Here is a 25,053-nt window from a genome sequence, read left to right on the forward strand (position 1 = left end):
TCGGACACATGAAGAACCCGATATGTTTACTGCGCATGCATTTCCCTTCCATCCTTTCTCCTCTTTCCTTCTCTCCCCCCCTCTCCTCCTCCCTCCTATTCTCCTGTTGCCCACTCTGCTTTCCTGTCCCCCTCCTTCCTCATTCCTCCCCCTCTCCCTTCTTCCACACCTGCCTTCCTTTTTTGCTTTAGTTTATCTGGATTTCTGCATTCATCCACAGTGGGCACAGCTGATGTGTCGTGACTTTGTCAACATAACACAGACTAGAGTCACCCGAGAAGGGATGCTCAGTGGAGACATTGCCTGGATCAGGTCGGCCTATGGCTGTTGTCTTGGTTATTGACTGGTTCCAGATGGCTCAGCCCACAGTGGGTGGCACCATCCCCTGAGCAGGTGGCCCTGAACTGGGTCAGAAAGCTAGATAAGTATGAGCCTGTGTACCAGCAAGCAGCACCTCCATTGGTTGCCACTGTACATCCTTGGCTGAGTGAGATCCTGGGCCGGAGATAATGAAACGCGTGATATCACACAGGCCTTCCTTTTAGTTCCTGCTTGAGTTCTTGCCCTGAATTTCCTCAGTGGTGGAGTGTGACCCGGAAGGGTAAGCCACATTTACCTGTCCCTCCCCTAGGCTGCCTTTGGTGATGGCGTTTGTCACAGCCACATAATAACACTGTACACCACACAAATGAGAAAGGCCTAGGTAAAGAGCCATGGACAAGACTCTGCCTTTGCTGGCCAAGCTTCACAAGTGTAGACATCTCCAGCCTCGTGGGAAGAAACTTCCTTGCAGCACAGGACGGCTAGAACATTGAACAAGTCAACACTGGAAGCTGCTTGCAGTGTAAGCTGAGAGAAAGTGGGTTCGTTTCCAAAAGTGAGACCACACATACATTCACTCCATTCTGTGGGTAGACGCTTCCGGGGGGGATCCAAGAACCCCTTGGATATGGATACAAGCGTGGGGTGCTCCCTACCCCACAGGCACATCTGCGCTCAGGGTGAGTCTCTCTCATGAGCATCACCGTGTTGGCCTTCGAGTTGCTGTGGGATGGTGGGCAGAGTGCTCTGATTTATGTAACTTCTTTGGATTATCTCCCCATCCGAGGAGTAAGCTGAATGTCACCCAGGATGTCAAATTCAGTTGTTAAGAAGCTCCCCAGATCTGAGATCTTGCATGTGTCATGCAAGATGTGGCTACAGAACTATCCTGAAGCTTCTTAGTTCCCCCTTAAAGTCCCATCAGGGTCTCTATCAGTAACATACCTGCTTCCTGAGGTAACCTATAACCTTGGTACAGAAAAAAATACTGTAAGATGCCAAAATCACTGTAATATTTCATATCCTCTTAGAGACAGAGGGCGTGAAAAAGAACATGGATATGGTGATATTTTATTTGTACTGAAATGTGATTTTATTTGTATGTTAATAAAGTTGCCTGGGGGTCAGAGCTAATAACAAGCCATAGCAGAAGTCTGGCAGTGGTAGCACACGCCCTTAATCCCGATCACATGACAGGCAGATCTCTGTGTGTTCAAGGATACCAACAACATGGAGACACACGCTTTAAATCTCAATACCAACCATAGAAGACCTGGAGGTCTGTATAGATGGGCAGTGATGAGGAGGTCATGTGGTTGGGTTTACAACCAATGAGAAGGCAGAACAGAAACTCTATAAAAAAGACAGACACACAGCAAGTAGGTCTCTTGCAGAGGAAAGGACAGGAGCGGCAGTGAAGGGTAAGGTTTTTATCGCTTAGCTATCGCTCTGACCTCTTGGGCTTTCATCTCTGCATTGGCTCTGTGTTTCTTATTTAACAAGACGGTTACATCTACACATGGAAATGTCTTTTTTCTTCTTCTACCCCTATTTTGTAGCTGGAAAATGTGATACACAAAGACTTACCTAGTAGAGCCCAGGTCTGTCAAAACTCTTCCTATGCATTGGCACAACACTGTGAACACCAGTGCTCAGGCCTCTTGAAGGGAATATGATTACAACCAACAGGACAAGGTCTTAGACTTTAAAGATTTGTGCATCCACGTCTGTCGTGTGCAGAGGCCTGGGCTCATAGATGCATACAGATGTAGAGGCCAAAGGTCAGCCTCAGGTGACGCTCACTGGGATCTGAGACTCACCACTTAGATTAGACCAACTGACCGGCGAGCCCCTGGGATCTGCCCATGTTTGTTTCCCCAGCGCTGGGATTACAAGCATGCATCATCACCCCTGGCCTTTATGTGCATACAGGGATCTTTCAGGTCCTCAAGCTCTGTGTGGTAAGCATTACACCACTAACCTATCTAAAGCAAACTCAAAGCACAATGTGAACACAGCAACACCAGAAACCAGTGACCTGACTCTGTTCCAGTTTCTACACGCCTCAGAGAAGAAAACATCATCCACTTTGTTCCACTTGACACACCAGGTTATTCCCATTCCTCTATTATTTATACACTGCTCCTGAGGGACACATGGATACATGTTTACACTGATGTAAGCTGCCCGGGGAAGACTCACGCTCCTGCCCATGCCTTTTCCCGAGACTTCCATTTACGGTACCTGAGCTCTTGGACTTCATGTAAATCTTTGCTGACTTTACAGAAACGGCTACAATTTGACTACATGGGAAATGCCATCTGTTTTCATCTTCCAAAGAAAACAAGTTTGACTAGTCTCTGGTAGCTCTGTGGGAGTCCTAACACCTTAGGCAAAAGAAGCTTAGAGACACAGGTATGGCTCTGTCTGCTTCCCGTCTCAGATCCAGTGATCAGAATACCGGGTTTATCCTGCCGATTTCTCCGAGATGACAGTGAATGGTTGCTTGCTTTTCAGCTTCTGACCTCAGCCCCTGTGATGGTGTGAAGGAGAAATGTCTGCCGCTGGCTTGGGTGTTTGAACACATGGTTCCCAGTAGGTGGCGCTGTTTGGGGAGGTTATAGAACCCTTGGAGGCGGAGCCTTGCTGGAGGAAGTGATTCGCTGGGGCTCTGAGGGTTTATAGCCTTTTGTCACTTCCAGTTCCCTGGAGATGTGATTTCTCAGCCTCCTTGTCTGGCTGCCGGCTGCCCTGCCTCCTCCACGGCTATGAACTCTCCCCCTGGAACCTGGAGCCAAAACGCACTCTTTGTCCCATAAGCTGCTTCTGGTCATGGTGTTTTATCCCAGCCACAAAGAGAAACTAATACACCCGTTCTGCCTGTCTATACCCCAGACCTATCTCCTTCTCCTTGGTGCCTCCAACCCCACACTGCTACAGGTTCCTTGGCAGGTTTTTAGACCTTCTCCTTCGAGTGTGCCTTCTTTCTGTAACAACTCTTTATTTCTCCTGCGGTTACTCACGCAATTGATCCATTCTGTGACAGTTGGGCGGCTACAGGGGGCAGCATGCTCGAACCTGTTTGCGTTGAATGCTCGGTTGTCGATGGGTCACCAGTGTCTAAGGCTGGGCACGCAGGACAGAAGCCGGGAAGAGTCCCAGGGCTTGCCTTTCCGCATGGCCTTCTTCAACCAACAGCTAAACCAGAAACTACTAAGGGAAGAAGCGCTTTGCATGTGGGTGCCTGACAAGAAACGAGGATTGAACCTGGATGAAGCTTTCACGTCGTCAGGGGTGGAGCACTACCAATTGTCACTGTGACCCGAAGGTGACCTGGGGGTTTCCCCCTAAGTGCGAAGAGACTCCTGTTTGTAATAAAAAGACAGTCTTCTGCATATGGATAAAGAACCAAAAGAGGGATCTAGTGTGAGTTAACATGTGCCAGGATTAAGAAGACCTGGAAATGGGTGGTGGTTCCGACTCTCCTACTCCAGGCCAGTTTTGAGTGTCATCAGACCCTGACGTCATCTTTTTCACTGCAGTGAAATCCAGGTCCACACACTCGCTCGGTGGGAGGACCATGGACATGAGTTTGGTACCGTCCAGGTGACTGTGGTCGAACGGTTTCAGTAAGCCATACTGTCTGTCTGATTCTGGAATCCTACCTAACAGCCGTTACCAACCAGCGCCTGACGTGGCCTGATAGCTGAGTCTCTCAAAAGATTTAGCATTGCTGATTTAACATAAATTCCACTTTTACACACAATAGACCAGTGCTTGAGATGCCCATCTTGGTGGTGCAGGTGAAGCAATGCCATTTCCACAGAAACAAGGAGCATGAGGTGGAGGTGTCTTAGCTCCTGGGAGTGGGATGTGGTGGTGGGGTCTGGGTAGTCAGAGAGACAAGTGACGGGCTGTTAAGCTCAAAATCCATTGTATACATGGGTGAAATTCTTGAAAGATAAATAAAAATATTTTAAAAATCATTTTGGGTTTTGTAAAAATAATCTTCACTTATTTTTAAGTTTTAAATCAATTCAATGGTTCTGCTGAAGTGGGCCATGCTGCTAAGTTCAGCCTCAGCTGGAGCTGTGTTCCCCTGGAAGCCCATTTTAGATCCTCACTGCGGGTTTCAGGTTTCTCTGTGGCAACCCTTCCCACTGGTTCAGAGCCAGGCTCTGCTCCCTGGAACACCTCTATGGGCATAAATGAGTTTGTTTTATAGGCAAAGAAAACGTTTGTCATTTGACCTATATTGCTATGAATCCATGTGAGATAAAACCATATTTGTGTGTGTGGGGGGGATGGTAGGACTAAACAGAGAGCTCAGTCAGGAAAGTGCTTGCCTTGTAGCCATGAAGACACGAATCTGATCTCCAGAGCATATGTAAAAATCAACTGGGCAGAGAGGCCTGTGCTTGTAGTACCAGTCCTGGGGAGGTAGAAGCAGTCAGATCCCCAGGAGCTGCTGGCCAGACTAGAGCACTGGTTGAGTTCCATGCCAGTGAGGGATCCTGCTGTGGGATGGTCTGTATGTCAAATTGCTCTGATTGGTCAATAAGGAAAACACTGATTGGCCAGTGGCCAGGCAGGAAGTATAGGCAGGACTAACAGAGAGGAGAAAAGAAAGAACGGGAAGGCGGAAGGAATCACTGCCGGCCGACACCAGGAGAAGCAGCATGTGAAGACACCCGTAAGCCATGAGCCATGTGGCAGGGTATGGATTTGTGGAAATGGATCAATTTAAGATATAAGAACAGTTAGCAAGAAGCCTGCCATGGCCATACAGTTTGTAAGCAATATAAGTCTCTGTGTTTACTTGGTTGGGTCTGAGCGGCTGTGGGACTGGCGGGTGACAGATTTGTCCTGACTGTGGGCAAGGCAGGAAGCCTGCAAAGATTAATAAGTTGTACAGCAGGACCTGATCAGATGGCTCAGCAGGGGAAGGCAGCTGCCACCAAGTCTGGTGACCAAAGTTTTATCACTGAGACCCACATGGTGAAAGGTGAGAATCTGAAAGAAGTTGTCCTCTGACCTCCACATGGCACATGCAGGCAAACACACACACACACACACACACACACACACACACACACACACACACACACACACACACACACACAAGAATCATGGCAGCTGAGGAACTGCTCTTGGCATTGTCCTCTGACCTCTTTGTGCATGTACACAAATATGCACATGGATACCATGAAAACACACAAAATTATACAGTTCTGATGTATTGAATAATATTTGTTGTCTTAATGAAGCAATATTGTTTTTGCAGCCCAGAAAGAAGTCTAGTGTAGCCACAGCTCTAGATGATAAAGTGAAATGTTCCCGTTGTCATCAGGATTAGTTACTGTCTCATTTGTAACTAGCCATGTATGTTCCCCATGGTGCCTGAGGTAGGATCTGTCCCTAGGCAGGCTCCAGAGTGCTGCCAGCCAGTGACTGTGGCTCTGAGTCCATGGTGCAGCAACCCCTGAGCCTCCTTCCAAGCAGGCTGTGTCCCTGGAGCCAGCACTCTGCACCTGGACCCTGGCCATGCGTGGTTCCTCTCGCTCACGGGGCACAGTGTGGGAGCTTTCCTTGGACGGGGTCCATCATCAGCTGGCTCCCTGAGCTCATGAGTGATGTCTGCTTCCAGCACTGCTGATGGCGTGGGACCTGGTCTATTTTTCTGTTGCTAGTTGGCTGCTCTGAGCATGCTTAGATGTCTTTCCTTTCCCATATATCTCTGACCTGTCTCCTCCACCTAAAACCTCTTCTCAAGCCTGCCTCACTCATAGATGCCAGATAAAAACCTTTTGTGAATTATCCAGGTTGCTCCCAATCAAAGCAGCCACTTTTCAGAAATCTGAGCACTCACATACCATAGAAACATGTGACCCTAGCTGCTCTCCATGAGTGGTAGACAATGGCCCTTCTTTCAGCCTGAGGTCTCTCTCTCTCTCTCTCTCTCTCTCTCTCTCTCTCACACACACACACACACACACACACACACACACACACACACACACACACACACACAAGTGCTGGGGATGAGTACCAAGCTCTTGTACATGCTGGGCAAGTTATCCAGCACATGACCGTGCTCTGACATACCCCTAGAGATTTGATTCACTAATCCCTGGAGCTGGGGTGATATAGGATGTTGCTACCGAAGACTTGAGTTCTGGAGACATGAAGATAGTCAGGAGATGCTTGAAGTTAAAATAAATGTTGTGTGAGCACAATTTCCCATTACCTCCCTGAAGGGGTGTCTGTTCCGATAAGGTCTCTGTTCATTTTCCTTAATGTGGTACACCATTCTTACTTGCTGATATTGTCTTTTACAAAAGAAAAGAGAGCCTTCTGGGTGGATTAACTCTAATTCTCAGAGATTCATTATCAACACAATGAGAACAGAGGAGGCCTGCTTCACCATAATCTGTGTGACTTGGAGGGCTCGGACAGATTCAATCAGCTGGACTGAGACCCTTCCCTCCTCCCACCTCCCTGGCCGTGAGCTCAGCTGAGACCTCCCACAGCTGTGGAAGGCAGGTCTGTATTCTATCCTTCGAGTGGCTCTGCTTGACTCTTCACTGAGCGATGTGTGGAGCCCTCAATGCGGAAGAAGGCTGAGAGGGGCAGCCGGTCTCAGACTTCTTCCTTCCAGAAGATTGTAGAAAGGCTTGGTGGGTAGCTCAAACTTCAGTGCGCACCAGGATCCCCAGGGCTGTGTGCAGATGCTGTGCAGACGGCCCAGTACTGGGGCTTCAGATCACTGTGTTGGGGTCCGCTGGGGACTTTGCATTGGAAGCCAGCTCTCCAGTGACTCTCCGGTGGGGTTGGGGCACACTTTGCTGAAGTGAGGCGACTTCTTTCACGTGGGTACTTCCTTCCACCCACAGAGACATGTCTGTGGTGATTCAAGGAGGCATAGCAGCACTGGCTTAGGTTAGAACTCCCCACAAGTGCTAATAAGAACAGGGGCTTCCTAGACCAGAGTCTTCACAGGAAAGGGGTCCTACACCTGGCTGTGTGGAACTGAACAGCCCCTTCACTGCCCTCCTCATTCTGTTTTCTCTGTCCGACACTTCACTGTGCTGGACCTGGCCACTCCGGGAGAGATGACAAGTTTGGAGACACTGGACATATGTGACTTTGATGACTCTTCAGTGAGCCATGTTTAGAGCCATCAATGTGCTTTGGCTCTTCAGGGACCCCGACTCTCATTCATGGGGTGAGAACTTCAAGAAAGAGCATCAGGTGCTGCAGCGGAGGCTCAGGGGCTAAGAGCAAGCACTGTTTGCCCGGAAGTCTTGAGTTCAGTTCCCAGAACCCACAACAGGTAGCCATAACTGCTTGTCACTCAGGCTCCGGGGAATCTGATGCCCTCTTCTGACCTCCACAGGCACCTACATTCACATGCACACACACTCCCCAAGCACATGCACACAAGCCTTTTTTTTTTTTAAAGGAAGGTGAGCTGAAGGGTGTGCCCTTCCTTGTTAGCATTGGCATTGCGTTCCTTGAGAGTAGGATGATGTGCTAGGGTTTCTCTTGCTGTGAAGATACACCAGGACCACGACAACTCTTATAAAGGACAACGTTTAATTGGGGTGGCTCGTTTAGAGTTTCAGAGGTTCAGTCCATTATCGTCATGACAGGGAGCGTGGCAGTGTGCAGGCAGACATGGTGCTGGAGTTGAGAGTGCTACATCTTGACCAGAAGGCAGCAGGAAGTTGACTGTCACACTGGGTGGTATCTTGATCATAGGAAACCTTAAAGCCCGCCCCCACAGTGACACACTTCCTCCAACAAGCCACACCTCCTAATAGTGCCACTCCCCCTGAGACTATGGGGGTCAATCACATTCAGACGACCACAGCTGACATCCTGTCGGTGACATGCTATAGTTGGAGTGTGTCCTCCAGAGCTGGTCTTCAGTGCCGCAGTGCTGGGAGGCAGGGCCTGCTAGGAGGGATCTGCTGAGGAGGCCTTCGTCCTCAGAGGTGGATCCCGTGATGGCAAGAACAGTGAGTTGTTCGGAGTAGGTTGTCCCTCCCTCCTTGTGCCCTTCCGAGTCTGCTCCCACGGTGGGTGAGGCAGGACGAAAGTCCTCTGAGGTGCTTCTGCTGTGCCTTTGGTCAGGGTCAAAACCCTGTCACAGCGACAGACACTGACTGAGACACGTGGATGCACGCCACACCCTCGTGCACACCCCCACTGCCACCCCACTCACACGCACACACGTAAATAAAGCATCTACTACGAGATGTTGTTTCCTTTGGAGTGGTAAGGTATGTAGAGTGGCCAGTTAAGTCCTCCACGGAAGGCCTGTTGTGGTGGCATTTGCTATTTCAGACTGGGTCCTGCATGGGTGGACTACGGCTTCCCCCCCTCATGTTGTAATATGTGTAGGCATGTGTGTGTGTGTATGACTGTTCTGGTGTGGTGTGTGTGTATGTGTGTGTTTGTGTGTGTGTGTGTTCATATGTGTTTATGTGTATATGTTTGTATGAGCTGTTTGTGTGTATATGTGTGTGTGTATGTGTTCATATGAGTTGTTCGTGTGTGTGTGTGTTTGTGTGTGTATTTGTAGGTGTGTGTGTGGTGTGTATTTGTGTGTGTTTGTATGTGTATATGTGTTCGTATGAGCTGTTTGTGTGTGTGTGGTGTGTGTATTTATGTGTGTGTATGTGTTCGTATGAGTTGTTTGTGTGTGTGTGTGTGTGTGTGTGTGTGTGTGTGTGTGTGTGTGTGTGTATGCCCAAGGTTGATATCTGGAGTCTTTCTTGATTGCTCTTTACGTTATTTACTGTTAGGGTCTAGTTCTCAGTTGAACCGAAGTTCACTAGTATGGCTAGTCTAACTAGCCAGCTTGCTCCACGCATCTTCTGTCCCTGCCTTTGGAGTACTGTAAGTACAGATGGGCTGCCGCATGTGCTGGTCCTCACACCACTGAGCCGTCTCCCATCCCTGTCTGTGTCTTTGACACCTGAGTTTTGGGAGCGGGAAAGATGTGAGCGAGAAGGAACTGTTGGCCATCACCACCTCACTTCTTCCCTCTCAGTCTTCTCCATGTGTCATGGTTCTCCTTCCAATATCGTCCCTCCGCACGAGCTCTGCCCTTCCTTCTAGTGGGAAGGTGGAGATCTCAGTCCCCCAGGGTACCTGCTGTACCAGAGGCAGGTCGAGGCTCTGAAATATCACTCAGGAAGTGAGTGTTTTGTTTTCAGGAGACTATGGACTATTGTTAGGCAAGTTTAACCCAAGCTCACAGCAAGTGTCTAACCTATAGACAGTTATGTGATACCAAACAGAACAAAAATTGCTAGTCAACAGTGAGCACCCAGTGTTGGGAGACAGCATCTAATTCCGCAGCACGCTTAGACACAGCGTGGGTGTAATTGTCAGGATTAGGGAGCCACTCCTGAGCGAGAGCTGGGAAGTGGGTTCTGCTTCACGTCTACTCCGACAGTTCAGCAAGCACAAGTCAAGTCAGAGGAATTTGCATCTCTTTTGTTAAGCATCATCTACACCCACTCCAGGAGTCAAAAGATCCCAACTAATTTATTTTAAATAATACATTACCCAAGAATGGCTTAGGGCACCACCAAATTCTACACCCCCAACCTTTGTGTGGTTGGGATAGCTCATCTGCTCTGCCTCCCCTCTTTTTTTATTCCTGACTCGTATTAGGTGTATTTCTTTGGTGTCACACATTTATAATGGGTATATATGCTGAACTATCCAATGTGTGGTCTCCGGAAGGTTCTTTTCTACCGTGCAGAGTTGAACTGTGATTTCTGGGTCTTCTTGCAGTTAGGTATGGCCTAAAAAGACAAGCAGGAGTGGTGGCCTTCTCTATCTGGTTTTCTAGCTGGCATTAACACCAGGACACGTAATTCATGTTTTAAAGTAATGGTGTCGATCCATGTGGGTCCCCACACAGCATCAAAAGTCCATTTGTAAGCGTGAGAATCACCTTCTATTTTGTTCAACTGTTTACTTGGGGGATTTTCTGCTGTGGTGATTATCTGGTGAGAGCTGTCCCCTTTCTCTGTGAGAGGTCTAATCTGAGACATCGGTAAGAACCTCGACTCCCAGTGTCAAATACTGTATGTACTCTACTGTTCACACACACACACCCATGATAACATTTGCCCCACAAGCTAGGCAGAGTGAGAAATCCACAACATTAATAGGATGAATAAAATAGAGCGACACTCTCTAGCAAAACAGGTGTGAACGCGTGCCATCCTAAAAGGCTCAAGACAGTGCTAACGTTCGTTCTGGGGGAGCGGAAACCCCCGGGAACCTTTGGCTAAGGGCGGTGACTGTGACACAGCACCCACAGCCTCACTGAGGCCTGGCCCAGTGCCACAGGTAACAAAGGCACAACAGTGTCCACTCTTTGTAAACCGCATCCTTCAGGCTGGGTGCTGCTCAGAACTGCACACGGTAGGCCGGTCCTCCTGACACCCCTGTGGAGATGCCTGTGTCATATTTTCATTGAATAGACTGGAAAACCAGAGCACAAAGATGGCTCAACTTGTATCACAGATTATTTAATTGTCCCCAATTATCCACCTTCTGGGACGTTTTGCTTTTTCCACTTTTTAAATCTTACTTTAGACTGAGTCTCAGCATGTAGCCCTGCATGGTCTGAAGTTCTTTAGATAGACCAGGCTGGCCTTAAACTCACAGAGACTGACGTGCCCCTCCTTCCCAAATGCTGGGATTAAGGATGTGTGTCGCTACCGTGATCAGCCTTCTACTTTTGAACCTGGAAGAAGATGAAGTCCATGACTTCATCATTGCTGAACGGCTTGTGTTATACCTCACTGGGGAGCAAAGCCATGTCTCCATTCCATCAGCCACTGGCAATGGTGTGGCTTAGCTGATGTTCTTCTCTCCCTCACCTGGGAATGGAGCATTCCAGATGAGACTGATCCTTCCGCTTAGATCTCTGAATGAGGAAGACACAGGGGGTAGAGCTTCTGCTGGCCAGCAAAGGTATATGGCTCAAGGGAGTAATGAGCCTTTGTTTTACAGCCAGTGAATCTAGAGGAAAGGGATGGATGCACTTGCACCTCAACGTAAATACATTTATGAGACTCCAGGGTCGGGGCTCTTAACCACGGAACAAATTATCTGCCAAGCGCGCTGCCATGCACACAGGAATCCCTGCTGCGTGACATAGAGGAAATAAAAACAAACAAGCAAACAAACAACAACAAAGAAGTCCTCATGCTGCACAGGGAAGAAGTAGATGCCCAGAAGTTTAAAGAGAAATTGTCCAGAACTGGGGTTAACTAAACCTGCCAGTGTGTTTTTCCCGGGTGCATTACCGCTCTCAGGCTGTCTCCCACCGCATCTCCTGTGAGGATCTTTTAACCCACAGGTGGACCTACCAGTTCTTTTATCAAGATTTCTCCCTGAAATGGTATTTCTGTGGCTAAGGGTTGGATGCTGGGATGGAGGGTGGAGAAGAGTTAGCCAAAATCTGTTCACTAAAAGTGTCATCAGTTCATAGTCCCAGATCAAAGGTGAATAGTGGAGTTATACAAATCACAAGGAGGAAAGGGTTAAGGATCTCAGCTCAGCATGGGTGCATCTGCCAAGGTGTGAATCCAACCACCATTGATTAAGATTCAGCATGAGCTTTCTGTGTTGCAATTAGCAGTTGATAGATGGTCTTACTGAGTTCTGAAGAGTGTAGCAGTTTGAACGACTATTTGAGCATTGATCACCGAGCAAAGGCCTTCTTTGAGCTTTTGTTTAAGTAACCGTTAATAAGCAAATGAATATAATTAGTCTGAGGTGTGGCCGCATGAAGGCTACAGCTCAGGGCACGCTTAAGGACAGGTGGACTCTATTAAAGGCAGCTAATGTTGCTGTTAATTAATGCTACTGAGTGATGTCAAGTAGGCGCACAGTTTAGGGCAATGCAAGGAAGAACCTTGAATTCCATTAGCATGTCAACTGAGATCGCTATGCTCCCTTCTGTAAAGGATCTTAACTATTTCTAGAAATAACTATGTGTCATTATTCAAGATACACTTTTTATCCCAAATGGCTGCATGCTACTTTGCCAGATTCCCAAATACTTCAACGACAGCGAATGGCAACGGCAACTGAAACGAAGCTTCTAATGTGTCGGGAGCACCAAAATACGCTTTCGTCTTCACAAGCAATTCCACTTCCCTGATATGAGCAAATTCCATAGTTTCGTAAAACTCTAGGATGAATTAATTCTCTTTCGGCACTTATGTGACAATTATTACAAATTAAGGAAATAATAGGTATGTACCATCTCATTAAGTTCTAAATCTAAATTAATTACATTTAAACATCTGACTTCATCAAGCTCAAAGTTCCCATACAAGCCATTGAAAAATGTGATTTGGAAAGAATGATCACTTTAGAGAAAAACAAATAGCTGCCTTTCTCTGTGTTCCTCTCCAACCTCTTATTCAGTTTTTCTCTGACTGGCTTTCCTTTGGAACTTGTATGTGACTTTTGTCCTGTTTGGTCAAGGATGAGCTTTTTTGTGTTTTGTTGTGTTTGGGGTAGAGTTTAAATACATACAGATTCCCATCAGTACTGAACTCTGGAAGGCAGACTCGTTGTCTGCTTGTGAACATCAAGTGTTGGTGCTAAGGTTCGATACAGGTTTAGTCACCCATTTTAATTGTCAACGAGCCTCCCTGCTGTTCACTTTGAAGCTGTCTTTCTATTTAAAAAAGTCTGTAAAGGAGAGGTGGTCTGCAAGAGGAGGGGGAGGAATGTGGGAGAGAACAAAACCACTTGCACATCTCAGAGGAAACCGTCCGTCGCCGGAAGTGCGACAGACGTAGTAAAGACCTGGGCCACAGACAAGAACGCACTGTTCGCTGATGGTACAGAAATGTGGAAGTGAGGCATCAGTACAATTTTTGAAGAATTCAAAACAGATTTGCATACAGGGATGGATTTTATGAAGTTTTTCTCCTTAACTAATCTTACTTGCAATGGGTAAACAAATTAATCTGGAGTGCGCTGTTGGCTACATAAGGATATAATGGCACTTTGTCAAGTAATTAGCCACCCAGGAAGTAAGCAAGTCATAGTTTGGAAAATTAGTACTGAGTCTATGAGCTTAGACTCCACCATGACTAAAGGCTACTGGTCAAGAAATCGGTTGATTATAACATAGAATTCACTGGAACTAAAGATGGAGAAGTTTCCTGTGCTTGGTTTATACACAGCCATCTCTTTTAAAGTTTGGGAGAGGATCTGAACTTTAAAACTCACAGACAGGCCACTTTCTTTATCTAACAGTCTCCATTATTGCATGCTTCTGATCTTCACTTCCCTTCAGTTGGTAATAGCAGATGGATCAAAGCCAGAGTACAGCTTGTTTAAGTCCCAAAATACTCTACACATCACTTCTATTTCAGATAACAAGCTGTATAAATTAAAACATGGCTAAACTTGTCAACACCCATCAGGATCTGAAATTCAAGCAATGTTATAATCTCTCATCCCTCTGTCCATGTTTAGAATGCACAGCTCTACCTTTGCTAGCTAGAGACGAGTGAGAAAGTCTAACAGCCGTCAACACATTGCTCTAGCCACATCCAAGTACTCCACATGCATTATCTTTAGGAACAATAACACATCCGTGGTGTTGGAAAGACCAGCTGTATACCCAAGTTCACTGTGTTTACCTTTATGAATAACAAGTCAGGGCCAGCTCAAGATCTCACACACAAAGGAGTCCCTGAGAGGAAAGCAGCAGGGGGTACCCTAGAAGTGCTCCTGGCATTTCTTTTACTCCTCAAACCTTGGCGAAGTTCCACAATTTAAACTGTACCCACTGCACTCAGATGCCACTGTTCAAGGCTTTTTTTTACTTGACATACGACTGCCTGCACTATTTTCTTCATCATCCATGATCAGTGGGGACCTAGGACCACTGATGGAGAAAGCAAAGCAGAGGCCAGCTTCCAGTAAGGCAAGACTGTGTGGATCCTTGTACTCACCTGGATCAATGTCCAAATGAGCTTGAATAGTAAACCTCTTCCCCTGCACGGGTTCTCCCTTGTCTATATTGATAGGAATGATCCTGTCCACGTTGCTGTGTCTGTAATCCTGGAAAACCAGCTGCTTTGCTCGCACGCTGGCTTGAAGAGCTCACTACAGACTTCTACCTCCCTAGCCCAAGAGCTCCCCACTTTGCTGAGGACCCAGCCAAGTCTGAATGAAGAGCAAACTGCTTCTCCACTCTCTTGGATCTAAGGACCCCAGGCAGGAGTTGGCTGGCTGGTCCCATACTGATCATGATGCCATCACAACACCTTCCTGACACTGTGTCTAACACAGAGTTACAGAAGAGTATGTGAGGAGCAGGGACCAATGGAAGCTTTCTGTGAGCCCGAGACACTTGGTTCAACTGTTTCTTCAGGGTCTCTCTCTCTCTCTCTCTCTCTCTCTCTCTCTCTCTCTCTCTCTCTCTCTCTCTCCCCCCCCCCCCCGTGTGTGTGTGTGTGTGTGTGTGTGTGTGTGTGTGTGTGTGTGTGTGTAGTGTTTCCCTTCCCTGAGGAGGGATCTTTTCTCCATTCTTAGGTCAGCTTTAGTCTTTTGTAGTTCCAGTGTTTTTTATTTTGAACGGTTACTTTGGTGCACCATCATGCATGGAACGGTTGATTTGCTGTCTCCTGTGTGCCACGTAATTCCATGGGTAATCTGACACCCGTTTTCAGCACAAGCAGGTAATTTTTTAGGACATGATTGCCTTCCTAAAACCAAAAATCTCTAGAGCTTGCTAGCTCAATTGCCCGTCATCCTACTAGGGAGATGAACCCGCCTGCACCTTGCTCTGGCCTTGGTGCTGAACCGGGAGCTTGCTCAGAACTGCATTCGTGGACATGGGAAACTTCTGCTGTGTGGGAGGAGAGCCTGGTCTTAGCACCCTCTCACGGGTCACCCCTAGGGAGCTGGGCCCAGGTGATGCCCTAGGACCCTCCCCAATAGGGCACACGGTGGGCATTTCTTTGCCTGGAGCCAAGAAAGTTTTGTCCAACGGTTTTCCTGTCACTGGAGCTGCTCTGTCCCCTCCCATCCGGGTCGTCATGGAGACTCGGCTCCTTCCTTCTCCAGGCAAAATGGGCGAAGCTTAGTTAGCTCAGCCCTGATGGTAGGAAGCCCACTTTCTTCGGTATTCCCCTTCTCTGTTTTTCAGCAAAAGAGAAAGGTAGCCAGGGCACAGTGCTTGCAGAAAAGTGGCACAGTGCTAGGTACCTGTGTGCTCCCCAGGACCCCGAGACTTTGGATAAAGCAGTCGGGGGTGCCTTAAAGATGCAATGGATTGCCAACTCCCAGACACTGAAGGGGTTCCCCTCTTTTTTTGTGTGTGTGTGTGTTTTTTTTTTGGGGGGGGGAGTAGAGGTGGAGAAGGGATTCTTTGAAAAATTGTGTTATCCCCTTTCCCACTAAGCTCACCTGGCTTCTGTGATCGTTTCTATGAAGATTTGTTTTCCCCTTAAGAGTCTTTCCATATTGAGCCCTGTATATACCTGTGGATCCACCCAGGGCTTCATTAGGCTTGGAGAATACAAATGCCATTTCAGTTAAAAAACTAACCCAAGCTTAACGTCTTGATGCAAATGAATACATACCCAGCTAAGCCAGTAAGATTCACCCAGCCCCCTAAATGCCATAAACACCTCGTTTGATCAGAGGTGCTCCCTCCTTTCAGTTAGTTTACTTGTGGAGACATCTTCTTAGTTGGTGTCTTCAATCAGTATGCTACATCCCGGGTTTATTGATGGAAACCATGTGGAGTCCTCCCCTGTCTCATGGCTTATTCCTCCCTTCTCCTCACTTTTCCTCCTTCGCATCCTCTCCTCTTTATGCCAAAACAGAGCAAGGCTACAGCCTTCCACCAAGACAATGGGCTTTTCCTAACTCTCCCTGCCTACACCCGCCAGCCGCGCCTGCCTGCCGATCATCAGTGTGTTTGGTCTTCACCAGAGGTGCTGAAATGAGGTCCATAGTAACTGACCCATTCTCTCGCGCCCAGGGCAGGCAGACCCCTCCTCCCGCCGCCCCCCAGGCGAGTTTTTAAGCTGCTAATGAAAACCCATGAGACACATTTCCTTTAGGTTATGTAACTAGCTTTTCCTGCCTCTGGTGGACTTCAGCATCATGTCTCCTCAGAGTGGGGAATGCACGCAGCCACAGTGGGGCTGGGGACCTGGGAGCCAGGACCCAAAGGCTCGGGGATCCTAGGACGCGGAACATCTGGCTGGGATCCATGCCAGCTCCTAGCCTTCCAGCAACTTAGCGCACTGCTTACCTTGTGGCGGACTGGGTGGGTTCACTCCATCGTGATCGCCTGCCTCTCTTGGAACGGAGCAAGATTTAATAATTCACTCCACTGTGAATGGCGAGGGAAGAAAATACAAAAAGAAGAGGAAACAGACCAACTGGAAGCAGATGGTCCTATTTCACATCAGCCTCGGCAGGCTGTCGGGAGACTCCATTCTTCTGATCGCGGTCGGTCCAGCTTCTGCTCCAGGTCCGGGCTCGCCGGTTCCCGCGGATCCCCACCCTCGGCCCGCCCAACCTCTCCAGCCAGGTGCTGCCGTCTGGTGACTGGCTCCCTCTGGCTGGAGGGCTGGGCGCTGGGGCCACCGCGGGGCAGAGGAGTGTGCGTGTGGGCAGGGACGGAGGAGGGAGTCCGGTGGCGAGGAGGGGGAGCGAGCCTAGAATGGTAGGGGGAAAAAAATCCACGTTTAGGAGCAAAGTGAAGGACCTCGTAGGGAGACTTCATGAAAGCCGCAGATTGAATGAATGCTACTGGGCTTCAGCCCCAACGACTGAAGCGCGCTGTCAGCGCACTAAGCGACGCTTCTCCTCTCGGGATAAAAGCGGGCACAGCGCCGCACGCTGGAGAACCAAGGCGACACAGCGGCAGGCGTGCATCAGCATCGCAGGAGAGTCAGCGGCGGTGGGGGGGCCCAGAGATGGAGCCTACCCCAGCCGCCCACCCTTCGCCCAGCCTTTCTTTTAACCCACGATGGACTCGGGAAGGCGCGAAAACGGGCGGGCGCCGTTCCCTTCCAAATTGAACCTGTAAATGTGGGTGCCTAGTGCTGGGGGGAGCCTTTGGGGCTTAGATCCCCAGGGGCACCTGTCCCCTCATGTCACTGATAAGTCCTAAACTCCAGCATGGGTGATGCCCGGCTTGTTGTAGGAGCTTCTCTGTGGGCTTTGGTGAGATGTGAAGAGTGGGGTCTCTTCACTGCCTCCCACTAGGCTGAAACCCCTCTGGGACACACATGTGAGCCTGGAGAGGGTGCAGCCAGTAAGATTAGTCTGAGGGGAGGGCCTGCACCTAGGGTTTTGCTCACACTGATCTAGATCCAAGACCATGCCTGGTACCCTGTTCAGTCTATCCTACCCATTGCTCCTGGGACCTAGTGCCAGCCGCTGGCCCATCCCTGCTCAGGTTGCCCCCTCCCCCCCTTTTTTTGCACCTGAGATAAAGGATGTGCACTTTCTGAGTTCAATCCCAATTGCCTGCAAACACATACTGTTTGGACAACTACCTGCTTTAGATTTAACCTGCTTTGTTCGGTTATTCCAGAGTGCATCCCACAGTGTAATCCTCGTTACAACCTTTCTCTTAGGGTTATTGCGAGCAGTAGTTCATCCCCAAAGCCTTCTCACATCTAGCTTCCACCCACGCACAGACCTCTGTTTATGCATCTTTAACTTAGGGAAATCGTTTCACAGGAGACTAAAAGTAATCGACACCACTGACTGGTAATTCTATAATGGTCCATTTAATAAATAACAGACTATTCTGTACAGCTAAGTAAAGAGACTTCTCATCTCATAAAATACACAAGTCAAGAAGGTGACCTTTTCTAATGAAGGGACTCGTCAAGACCTGCTCTTAGCAATGAATGATACTTTACTCTCAGTTCATACTTAAAAAAAGAGTTGTGTGTATGTGTGTGTGTGTGTGTGTGTGTGTGTGTGTGTGTGTGTGTGTGTGTTTGCCCACAGAGGGTAGAAGAAGCACCAGATCACCTGGAGCTTGAGTTACAGGGAGTTGTGAGCAGCCTCGTGTGGGTGCTGGGAATAGAACCTGGGTCCTCTGCAAGAGCAGTGTGTCATATTTCTGGCTCCTGTTCGTACTTTTTAATGACACAGAAACCCAGCCCCTCAGGAACATTGTCTGCTTCCTGAAGATGACTTTTTGTCATGTCAGCAATTGTCAGAAATGAAGACAGACCAAGAACCTGCAGAACAATGCCCAAGGGGGCTTAGGGATGAGGATACAACATGTGGTTTTGATGCAAACAACTCTGGAACATTAAAAGATCTTTACTGTGTAAAGAATATTTTCTTATTTAATCCACAAAGCTGCTGTGGACATGGCAGCTAATATATATTTCTATGAGAAGAATTTTCAAAGTGTCTTTCTCACAGGACACTAGATGAAGTTAGAAAATGAAGAGATGGCAATGACCTTTAAACACCCAGAAACTCCCTAGCATGAAGCAGTGGCTAGCGCAGTATGGGATACTGATCTTCAAGAATAGTGTAGAACCATGTTTTGAATGACATGGGTCACATTTTCTGGGCGTGGGGTTCTGTGAGATAGGAACAAGTGGCTGATCTGAATTCATTTATTCTCTGGAATAAATTTATTCACTGGAGCTTGGACAGTGATCTGCTGAGTGTAACTGAGTAATTGGCACCACCGATGCCTGGAACTCAGGTGAGCTGTGCCTGAGGCCTGCACAAGATGCTGCTCCTCAGAGCCTCAGAGGCCTATCTCTCAAACTCCCAAAGCACATTGCATCTGATATGTCTGGAATGTCACACATCTATTTTGCAATGTCAAGTGCAGGCAAGGAAATGGTCTTCCTAGGTAGATCTGTACTCTGAAGCTGACATTGGCCATAGCTTTCAGGATTGATTAACTGTACCAATAAGCCCAGTTCCTTCATATATCAAACCTTAATAGAGGCCTATTAGCCAGTAAAATTGACAGAATGAATGATCTCCATGGGGCATCATTTGTTTTGGGCTATCTTTTTCTTCACCATTGACTGGGTCAATTTACAGCCCAATCTGTCTTCCTGATGCATATGTAGACCAGCCTTGCCCTGGTGTGCATGGGGTTTCTGGCTGCTTGGGGTTTCAGGGCTTCTTATTGATTTAAACCCCTGGGTTCCCATGGAAACTCAATTCTGCTCCAAGCCAACTCCCCTACAAGAAGAAACAAAACAAAACAAAACAAAACAAAACAAAAAACCCAAAAACATCCAAACCTAAGTCCTTAATAGTGAGAGTTGATACATGAGCTTTAAATTTTGATTTTGGCTCTTAAAGATGACATGTTAATAGAGCTTTGAAATTATCCCAGGGGCTGGAGAGACGGTTCAGTGGTTAAGGGCACTGAGTACCCTTCCAGAGGGCCTGGGCTGGATTCCCAGCACCCAACATGGGGGATCACAACTGCTGATTGCCCTAGCTCCAAAGGACCCAGCACCCTCTTCTGGTTTTCTCAGACACCAGAGATGCAAGTGGTGCACAGACGTGCACAGGAAAAACACCAGACACACAGAATAAAGCATTAAAAAGGTATCAAAAGGTTACCTTTCCCTACAGTTCTGCTTCCAAAGGACTAAACGATTCTGTTGTGTGTTGTAGGGAAGAGTTCAGCTACTTAAGCTTTTTTTTCTTTTGAGACAAGGTTTCTCTGTGTAACAGTCACTTTGTAGACCAGGCTGGTCTTGAACTCACTGAGATCCGCCTGCCCCGTCTCCCAAGTGCTGGGATTGAAGGCGTGAGCCACCACGGCCCTGGAAGATACATTCGTAAGACACAATCCCAGGTATTAATGATGAAGATCTTTTGCTAAATGACGCACATCATCTGCCTACACTCAAGTATTTTAGGGATCACCTTTAGAACTTTCCTCCTCAATTATTCAGTTATGACTTCTCATTCCCGTCGGCACACTTTCATTTCCTACACAGTTTGCTCATTTGGGAACAGTATTCATGGCCTTAGCTAATATTAAATTAGAATCATTTGTAAGTATTTTGACATGTATTTTTTTTATTTAATTCCATGACTTGATAAATGAATATAATCCAGAGATGCCTTTGATCACTTCTTTCTTATAAAGATGTATTATTAGCTCACTCTTCAGCAGGTGTATATCCTTTTTAATCACACTCTTCTCCCAAGAATTCATTAAAGTACAATTAAAAAATTACAATAGCTTCAAACACATTTCCAAAGACCACCAGGAGTGAGAGTTAAATGAACAACTGTACGATGGAAGCCTATTAGTCTTCCCGCACCTCTTAGGAGAAGTCATCCCAATCGACACGGCATTTGCAGGGGAGGAGAATTCAAGGACAAAATAAGCAAATTTAATTTGTGAGATGCTCTTTCCATGGTTAATCATTGATAAGACGTCCCAATTCTCTGTGAGGTTTTTGACAATGCTCACAGCAAGGCTGAGTTGGAGAGAATGATATCAGAATCTCCTTTCTGTGCCATCACCAGCTGTGAGTCATCTCCACACATCAAGGAACCATCCACAGAGGACCCTGTTTGCTCTCACCAGAGGTGTAGCTCTTGCCCGGGATCCCCACACTCTCAAGTCTCTCTGGAGTGTACTTACCTGCCTACTTTGCCTCTTGCAGTAAAGTCAACTTCTAAATCCCAGATCAGCAAGATTCAGATACTTGGGCAGGAAGCCCCGGCTACCCAAAGGCATGTCAGTTGACGGGACTGGGTGGGAATTTCCTGCATTGCCTATGAGGCTTTTCAGGAGACAGACTCAGACATGAAGCTAGCATCCTGGGTCCTTATTAGAGATATTCCTAAGGGATATCATATGTATGAAAACAACTATGGAAGGCGGGCAAAAGAAGAGGGACCGGGCCTTCACCTTGGCTGACAACATAGAACTCTGAAGCTAAAATGGCCTCCTGAGTTGCTTTGCATTGGGCCCAAATGGCCTCCACTGGTTGGGTCACCATATGTGGGTCAATCAGGTAAAGATGGGACTTTGGGTCAGGGGGCCTTTCTGCATCTGACAGCTAAATACTGATTGAAATGGCCTTCAGTATCTAGGTCAACAAGTCCTTCTTTGGAGGGAGTTCTGGCATTTCCTGTCTACTGAAGTGTGTGTGTGTGTGTGTGTGTGTGTGTGTGTGTGTGTTACTGACTCCCAGTGTCACTATTGTATTGCTGTGTTACATATCTGTGTGCAGGAACTGGAACAATCCCCACACAGCAAATGGTATGAGGTGGACTTGTTTCTTGCTGTTAGACAGTGAGGGAAATCAGATATAGCAGACAGAGGTTAGAGTGAGTTGAACACCTAAAGCTAAGGATAGTTTGCCAGGGTAGAGGTAATCTCTTCTCTGTGTGGCCTGTCTGCACTGGACCTGAGAGACTGAACATCTGGTCATAGGTGTGAGGCCCTGGAAAGACAAAACTTTCTGGCTGAAGTACTGAGTGGTGTCCTGCTTGTAGGCTCTGTTAGCTAGCTCCTTCCTCATTTCAGAGTGTATTACTCTAGTATGTTCTAGCTAATCTTGAGAACTACAAGTAAGAATTGAGGGCTATCTCAGATGGTCAGAGGCTACCTGGGAAGTTGTCTTGCAATCAGAGTCTGGTATACGGTAGCCCAACAAGTGCCATCTGTTTATAACATGCTGTGCTTGTCCTGTATGACTCAGAACTGGCAATTATGTGTTATCAAGGACTTCAAGATGTGTATGGACTCCATTCCAGTTCCCTTGGGACTTCAATCTAGGTTCACCTCTTCCCCTTACAAGTTCTGGTAAGATTGGGAGAAAACTCCTTGCTGACTCTGATTAGTTAGCAAGCTTGATCTTAGAATCAAATACCGTGGTAGAAGGATGCTGTGCCGGAAGTGGTCTATCCGGATCTGACGTCTATCTCCATGTGCTTCTGGTACTGACTCAAGAACACTGTGTTAGTTAGCCATCATTCAGAGTGCAGTAAGGGCAGAGCCAAGAGAGCGGGAAGTCAGGACACCCTCACTGTGCTGCTCTCCAGGATCTAAACAGACCCGGGCTCCAGCACCAGCTGCTTTTCTTTAGTTTGTTTCATAAGCCATGGTCTAATGAACAGCACATAGTTAGGAAATGTTATATAACCTAGTGGAGCACAAGGAAGTTTGGTTATTTTTATTTTTATTTTTTTATTGAAAAAAACTGTCAAGGGGCTGGAGAGCTGGCTTCACAGTTAAGAACACTGGCTGTTCTTGCAGAGAACCTGTAATAGGTGGCTCACAACCACCTGTAATTCTGGCTGTAAGGGATCCAGCACACTTGCGTGCCCAATGGCATTGCTTTTGTGATGTTTTCTGAGCTTTGGAAGGAGTAATAGAAATCCCATCTCGGGCCGCATACTCCATGGTCATTTGGGGCAATAGTATCTTGTCTTAGTATTTGTTTATAACAAAATTACAACAAACGGAATAGCTTTTAAAAAACTATCCATTTGTTTAGTGCATAGTTGAAAGATTGGATGTACAGCAATGCATGACTGAGTTCTCTCCTTGGGAGATCCATGCTAAAATTCACATGCCAGACGTTAAGTGATTGTCTGTGGTTCTGGGGAAGAATTCACATCTGAGATTGTTTTCATTGTTGGCAGAATTCTATTGCCTGCCTTTGTATAACTGAGGTCCCTGTAGTCCTACAATGGAGGGTCTCCTTGAAACCCTATATGTGTCCATCAGCATACAAACTCTCCATCTGTGAGCCAGGGTGCTACACTGAGCCTTTCCCATGGTTCATTTCTCTGACTCCTCCTCCTGCTACCAGCTAGGGCTCTCCTCTTGTAGCAGGCTTATATGATTAGGTGAGGTCCATCCAGGCCATTTATTTATTTAGTGGCCAACTGACTTTGAACCCCAAATGATGCCTGAAAAATTCCTTCTCAGCAGTGTCTAGAGCAATGCTTGGTTTGGTAACAAATGGAATTGTTATTTGATATTGCATTTGATAACAAACTCAGTGTTATGAATATTGGGGCATCTTATAAGATGCCTATCACATTCTGCCTACCACATTACTGCCTCAGGGAATTTCATTTTTGGAACAGGGTTTCACATAGCTCAGCGGGCCTCAAACTCCATATGTAGTCAAGGATGACCTTGATCTCAGGTCCTTCTGCCTCCTCATCTGGAATGCTGGGATTATCAGTGTGCACTCTGATGTCTTTAGAGTATTTCTTTTGACTGATAGCAGACACAGATGAACAATGTGTTAAAAGTGAGGTGTGAGTGAAAATCTAAGAGATGCGATTGCTGATGGAGCAACAGGCCTGTAATGGATGCACCTTCCCCTGGCCCTCTGCACATCTGACCCCACTGAGGCCAGAGGCAATCAGAATTTACACAAGTTCAGTTCATTTATGTGGGCTTTCAGCACAGACTGTGATTTCCAGCTGGGTCTCATCACGTGGTTTCACAGCCGTATTCCCCACATCTGTAGTTGGTCCTAAGAGTTTGGAGAGGAGACATGTGTCCTGCAGGCGGTCTTCACTACAGAAGCCAATGCATATGCCTGACGGCAGGAGCTGTCCAGCAGCTCAGCAGGCTGAAAAACTGTCATCTGTATTGACGTGGTAGACAGAAAACAGTGAATTCTAGTACAGCAATGTAGGACACACTGAATGTTTGCGGGGGTGTGTGTCAGGTTCATGCAACTACAGAATCAACTAGACCTTTGCTCGTGATAGGGTTGTCTTTAAACATGTACACTGTTATATGATAGCATAGTTAGTCTTTGTACCCAAGAGCACAGAGGAGTGTGTTCTTTTAAAATTAATTTAAGGTTTTTATTTTGTGTTTTGCCTACATGGATGCCTGTGCACCATGGGCATGAAGTGCCCAGAAAAGGATGTCAGATCCCTAAAATTGGAGTCACAGGGGGTTATGAGCTGCCATGTAGGTGCTGAGGATCAAAGTCCTCTGGAAGAGGAGCTAGTGCTCTTAACCACTAATCCATCTCTCCAGCCCCAGTCTTGATTCTTCCTGTGACTACCTTCACTCAGAGTTAAGAAATGAAAGTGCATTCAAGCCATAGGCATTGCCTGATGAGTTAGGTAGGTAAATTTCTGTAATTGAATGGTTTTGGAGCATACTTGCCTGAAGGAAATGGAAGAAGGAAAGAAGCCCCAGTCTCTGGGTTACTGTGCACAAGCCAAAGAAAATGTTCTATAAATGGCTGGAGGTCTGGGCTTTGCTGTCTCGGGCTGACATCATTACACGGAACTTCGCATCACTGGTTTGCAGTGGGTCAGGACCCGGGACAGAGGCAGGCATGGGGTTGGGTGGCTCCCTGAAGAAGACTTCAGACTCCAGACTGTCTCTGTCACTGATGCGCAGATACAGGCTCTCCATCTCTTAGCGGAAGCATAAAATTATCTTTTAGTGTTTTCATTTCTCTTCTGATGTGCATTTTTTCCTTTAGACACCGACTTCACAGCCAGGGTCATGTAATTGGATTTGAAGGCATGTTTGCCACACATCAGTGAATTTTCAGGAATGGAGAACTCTACTTGATCTTGCCATTTTCTCAAATTGAAACAAATCATGCACCTTTTTTTTACCTTTAATGATACATTCTGAGAACAGCAAAGACTTAGTGCTATTAATTAGGGCTGCTAAAATATTCAGAG

At 47.2% G+C, this 25,053-nt stretch overlaps 1 protein-coding gene across 4 annotated transcripts in view; it reads right to left on the reverse strand.

Annotated features, from left to right (window-relative positions):
* The window catches only part of Kcnj6 (potassium inwardly rectifying channel subfamily J member 6), a 260,231-nt gene extending 243,015 nt beyond the window's left edge, over window positions 1–17,216 (reverse strand). For 3 of the 4 annotated variants that reach the window (XR_013043888.1, XM_042259604.2, XM_076549273.1), the window contains exon 1: window positions 16,652–17,194. The gene's annotated coding sequence lies outside the window, so the exon portion shown is untranslated. Of the gene's footprint in view, window positions 1–16,651 lie in introns of all 4 variants that reach the window. The other variant, XM_006981358.4, reaches the window with a different exon arrangement.
* Between the last annotated feature and the right edge of the window lie 7,837 nt (window positions 17,217–25,053).

This window comes from Peromyscus maniculatus, chromosome 12 (assembly GCF_049852395.1).
Source record: "Peromyscus maniculatus bairdii isolate BWxNUB_F1_BW_parent chromosome 12, HU_Pman_BW_mat_3.1, whole genome shotgun sequence".
Lineage (NCBI taxonomy): Eukaryota > Metazoa > Chordata > Mammalia > Rodentia > Cricetidae > Peromyscus > Peromyscus maniculatus.